The sequence below is a fragment of the Polyodon spathula genome, chromosome 13 (assembly GCF_017654505.1).
Source record: "Polyodon spathula isolate WHYD16114869_AA chromosome 13, ASM1765450v1, whole genome shotgun sequence".
Taxonomy (NCBI): domain Eukaryota; kingdom Metazoa; phylum Chordata; class Actinopteri; order Acipenseriformes; family Polyodontidae; genus Polyodon; species Polyodon spathula.
In genome coordinates, this window is record NC_054546.1 from 25,939,830 (window position 1) to 25,945,829 (window position 6,000).

Genomic DNA, 6,000 nt, shown 5'->3' on the forward strand with positions numbered 1-6,000 from the left:
TCTCTATCGAATACAACTTTTTTTGCTGGCAGGTTGACTGCCAAAGATATCAGAAGAAACAAAGAACTCCCTGTCCTCCGTCTTCTACATCTCTTCATTTTCTTCAACCTCACTCACCCCAACTTGTTTCAGCTCCTTGCCGAGCCTTTCCGCTGACGAGCCTTTCCGCTATAAGCTGCTCCATACCCTCTGCTGAGTCGGGCACGGGGAGTTCTGCTGTCAGGCTGGACTCCCCCTTCTCCTCGGGCATGTCAGTACAGCCGCTGATTATTAACAGTATATTCATTGGCTTCTCAGTTTACAAAGCAGGTTGCGGTGCAGGCCCTGCGGCGTTCTGTGAAGGCTCCGGGTCTGGGAAGGGGAGCCCCTGCTTCTGACCCTGCTCACTGACATCTTCAGCCACCCCCCACCACCAGCATCTCCCTTCTCCTGTCTTGCCTCTCTTACCCGGGCAATCTTTTCTCTGATGCCCGTGCTTTCCACAATTAAAACACCTCATTGTGTCTGATGAAACAAAAACAACACAGTTCACCCCATCTACACTGAAATTCCAGGCAACTTCAGTTATATCACCTGGATTTTCCATAAAAATAAATGCCTGTCTCTTAAAAGACAAGACGTGTTTAAGATTGGGATCTTTACACCCCAGGGGAATGGGTTATGAGCTTTCGGTATCTCAACAATTCATTCTCCAGCAGACTATTACTCGAAAATGGGAGAACATTGAAGTATCACCTTAGAGATTAGTGAAACCAAGTGAGACACTTCCAAAAATAAACCTGGAACATTAATTGCTCTTGCCCTTGCTCCACCAGATGGTCAGCTTGAGCTAATTGGTTCAAAAAAATATATACTGCTTTATTCATTCTTGATGCCGAACGTACGCTATTGTATCCTACAACTTCTCACGTTGCTAACACACACTTCTCCACGGACACGCCGCCATCTGGCATACATCGGGCAACTTCGTGAAATAGTCCATGGCAAATAACACAAAGCGGTTTCCTGTCTCGGAGCAGGGAAAGTGGCAAAGGATGTTGACTCCAACCCTCTCCATAGGGCTGCCGACGGGAAACTGCTGGAGGGGAGCATGGGATTGGTCTGCCGGTCCCTTCTTAGCAGTGCAACTGTCGCAACGGCGGCGGTAGTCCACCACATCATGGCGGCATCGCCCCCAGTAAAAGCCCTGTTGGAGTCGCCGCAAGGTCTTGTTGACTCTAAAGTGGCCTGTACCAGGGGTGCCATGGTGCGCCTGCAGCACGGTAGACTGAAGGTGCCGGGGCACGATCACCTGCCAGTGAGACTGCTGTTCTGTTGGAGCCTCCCATCATCTACGTCTCAGACCACGATGCGGGGCCAGTGTGACCAGAGCCCCTTGGTGACGATGGACTGCAGGGCGATGGCCCCCCAAGGGGGGTGCTGGCGTTGCTCGACCCACTGCAACACGAGGATGAGATTGGGATCCTGTTCCTGGAGCTGCCACCATTCCGTTGCCTCAGTAATGGTCTTCCCCCTCCTGCTCGGACAGCTCCTGTTCCTGGTCCTCCTTCCTCTGGCAGTGCTGGTAATCCGCATTGGCGGATCCCAGCATGGTGCTGCACCGTGAACTCGAAGGGCTGCAGCTGCTCAATCCACCGAGAAACCTGGCCCTCCAGCTCCTTGAATGTTAGTAACCATTGCAGTGCAGCACGAATTGTGCGGATGGTGAAGGGAAGGCCACAGAGGTAATTACGTGAGCTGGTGCACCCGCCACCATAGCTAGCACCTCAACAAGGAAGACAGAAATCTATTTCAAAGTCCTTCAAGGACACCGCCCTGGGCAGAGACCTCTCAGGCAGTAGTTTTGTGTCTGAAGTTTCAGGCAGTAGTTTTGAGTCTGTGGTTTCAAACAGTAGATTTGACTCCGTGGTTTGAGGCAGTAGTTTTGTGACAGTGCTTTCAGGCAGTAGTTTTGTGTCTGTGGTTTCAAACACTAGTTTTGTGTCTGTGGTTTCAGGCAGTAGTTTTCTATCTGTGGTTTCAGACAGTTGTTTTGTGTCTGTGGCTTGAGTTAGATCCTCTTGGAGAAAACAAAAACAAACAAACAGTAGTTCAGTTGCAAGACTTTGCAGAGGAACAGAAAAGGCAGATGCAGGAGCTCATGCCAATGCAGAAGGTTGCAAAACAAAGACACTAACTGCTAAAGACATTCACAGATGTACTCAAAGAATCGTTGAAGAAATAATCTCTTTGGAAATCTTGTTCTTTTATTTGCTGTATAAAATGTTACTGGGTTGCATAATTGTAATTGAAAAAGTAAATTGTTGTAATTTTGTACAGTTGTTTTAATTATTTTGCAGCACAACAACATACATACAATAGAAACATTTTAATTGCCAGCATAGCACTACAGCCACCTGTAAATAAAACATGCACTCTGCAACAATCACACTACTGAGGAACAATGCTCTCAACATAGTTTTCAATCCCTACTGGACTCTCGCATGCGTATGAATTTACTGCAGTTAAAACCACGCTGTTAGCTCTCGAAACAACTACAATAAAGGCATGAACAGCAGAATTCAGAATTCTCTCTTACGTAATACCGAACGCATTACACCAAACCTAAACAAATCATCTGCTTTTCAAACAAACAAACAGGCTTCCTCCAAGGAGAAAGCCTTCTGGACAAATACTAAAAGAGCTAAAAATCCATTTAACAAACAAACTGAGGTCCCGGCCACCCGCCTAAACTTGAGCCATATTGAAGTTCTGGTGTCCAAATTATGAATGGAATAAATAAATAAATAAATAACTATCGCAATACCGCGCACACAACAATATTCTTCACATGGGAACAAACAGGGTTTAATGTGCGCCCTCATGTTCTGCGAAGGTAACCGATTAAGAAAATAAGAGACCCGTTTACAATGAAGTCTGATATGCAAATATTTTACCAATTTCAGCCAATCGCATCGCTTTGTTGTTCATCACTATAAATGCTCATAATTAACCATTTGACACGTTTTAAGCTTTGATTCATGAGCGATTTTCAAAGGAATAAATGCAATTTTCTAAATAACTGCAACACGACAGGAAACTGTGGGTAAATAAATCAGTTAACTGACTTTCAAAATAAAATCGAAACTGCTGATAAAACACAAATACAGCTGTCACAAAAGTAGCCTTTTTCGTGCCTTCTTGGTAAATATAAAGAAACATACCGACTAATACACTGTGGTATCGAAAAGCTAATTTTAAATTAGACCTGGTCTCTAAATAAATAACTAAACTAGAACAACGACTTCTTCAAGATAGGCCGTTGTAATTCCACTTGTAATCAACAGGCGACGCTGCGCGGTTCTCAGTTGAAATCCCCTCAAGAAACTGGGATAGCGAATCTATTAGCTTAACTAGAATGTTACTTTCATACAGAAGTGAAAACGAGGGAGTAAAGGTCTATGTTATGAAAGCAGGAATACCACGCGGTACAAGAATGCAACATTTCCCTGAAAAACATTGAAAAACATTTCATTTAATTATGATGCGCAGTTCTCCGCTGAACCGACAGATGGCGATATGCCGTTTCCCTTTTTCACTCTTGATTTAATTCTGGCCTATCATATAGCAAAGTTGCAGAGCTGGGCTTATATCTTAAATTTATTGGAAGATTAAAATGAAAAGAAATCTCTCCAGACCAGCCAGGTCCCTAATTAAACTGGAAAAGAGACACACAGACAGATATAAACCCACAGAAAAGCACAGGAACGCACATGGCCACAAACACGCAGACACACAGCCCCAGACAAACACAGTCCAAAACACACACACAGCCTCAGACATACAAAGAACCTCAGACACAGAAATAGCCCCAAACACACACACACACACACACACACTCTCAGACACAAACAGATAAACAGACAGCCCCAAACAAACACACCCACACACAGCCCCAAACACACACACACAGCCACAAACACAGCTCCAGACACAACCCCAGAGGCAAACACAGCTGAAAACATACACACAGAAACACACACAGCCTAAGACACACACAGTCCAAAACACACACACACAGACAGCCCAAAACACACACACACACACACACACACACACACACACACACACACACACACACAGCCCCAAACAAACACATAGCCCCAAACACACACACACAGTCTCAGACACAAAGAGATAAACAGACAGTCACAGACACAGCTCCAGACACACAACCCAAAAACACACACATAGGATCAGACACACACAAAGCACCAAAAACACATACAACCCAAAAACACACACAGCCTCAGACGCACACACACACACACACACACACAAACAGAGCTCAAAACACACACAGCCTCAGCCTTGCTGTATAAAATGTTACTGGGTTGAAAAAGTAAATTGTTGTATTTTTGGACAGTTGTTTTAATTCTTTTGCTTGACAACAGCATACCTACAACAGAAACATTTTAACTGCAAGCCTAGCACTACAGCCAACTGTAAATAAAACATGCACTCTGCAACAATCACACTACTTCACAACAGTGTTTGCCACTCCTCCACAAGTAGGAGGAGTGGCAAACACTGTTGCAGCAGCAAAGGTCATTCAAAATGATCTAGACAAGATTCAGAACTGGGCAGACACATGGCAAATGACATTTAATAGAGAAAAGTGTAAGGTACTGCACGCAGGAAATAAAAATGTACATTATAAATATCATATGGGAGATATTGAAATTGGAGAAGGAATCTATGAAAAAGACCTAGGAGTTTTTGTTGACTCAGAAATGTCTTCATCTAGACAATGTGGGGAAGTTATAGAAAAGGCTAACAAGATGCTCGGATACATTGTGAAAAGTGTTGAATTTAAATCAAGGGAAGTAATGTTAAAACTGTACAATGCACTAGTAAGACCTCATCTTGAATATTGTGTTCAGTTCTGGTCACCTCGCTATAAAAAAGATATTGCTGCTCTAGAAAGAGTGCAAAGAAGAGCGACCAGAATTATTCCGGGCTTAAAAGGCATGTCATATGCAGACAGGCTAAAAGAATTGAATCTGTTCAGTCTTGAACAAAGAAGACTACGTGGCGACCTAATTCAAGCATTCAAAATTCTAAAAGGTATTGACAGTGTCGACCCAAGGGACTTTTTCAGCCTGAAAAAAGAAACAAGGACCAGGGGTCACAAATGGAGTTTAGAAAAAGGGGCATTCAGAACAGAAAATAGGAGACACTTTTTTACACAGAGAATTGTGAGGGTCTGGAATCAACTCCCCAGTAATGTTGTTGAAGCTGACACCCTGGGATCCTTCAAGAAGCTGCTTGATGAGATTTTGGGATCAATAAGCTACTAACAACCAAACGAGCAAGATGGGCCGAATGGCCTCCTCTCGTTGTAAACTTTCTTATGTTCTTATGTTCTTACTGAGGAACAATGCTCTCAACGTAGTTTTCAATCCCTACTGGACTCTCGCACGTGTATGAATTTACTGCCGCTAAAGCCACGCTGTTAGCTCTTGATGTAACTATAAAAAAGGCATTAAACAACAGATTTTTTTGCAGTGTTTACCGCAGACTTCAGAGTTCTCTATCTTGCGTAACAATGAACGCAATACGCAGAACGCCAAACCCAAACCCAAACAATTCATCTGCTTTTCAAACTAACAAACAGGCTTCCTCTGAAGAGAAAGCCTTCTAGACAAATACTAAAAGAGCTAAAAATCCATTTAACAAACAAGCTCAGGTCCCGGCCACCCCCCTAAACTTGAGCCATATTGAAGTTCTGGTGTCCAAATTACGAATAGAATAAATAAATAAATAAATAACTATCGCAATACCACGCACACAACAATAGTCTTCACATGGGAACAAACAGGGTTTAATGTGCGCCCTCATGTTCTGTGATTAATAAAATAAGAGACCCGTTTACAATGAAGTCTGATATGCAAATATTTTACCAGTTTCAGCCAATCGCATCGCTTTGTTGTTCATCGCTATAAATGCTCACAATTAACC

General features: G+C 43.3%; 2 non-coding genes across 2 annotated transcripts; both read right to left on the bottom strand.

Moving 5' to 3' along the window:
* Positions 1 to 2,636: 2,636 nt before the first annotated feature.
* LOC121326313 lies at positions 2,637 to 2,694 on the bottom strand. Its single transcript, XR_005951446.1, has one exon. It is a non-coding gene; the product is annotated as a U7 small nuclear RNA (small nuclear RNA).
* Positions 2,695 to 5,652: 2,958 nt separating this feature from the next.
* On the bottom strand, positions 5,653 to 5,710 carry LOC121326311. Its single transcript, XR_005951444.1, has one exon. It is a non-coding gene; the product is annotated as a U7 small nuclear RNA (small nuclear RNA).
* Positions 5,711 to 6,000: the final 290 nt, after the last annotated feature.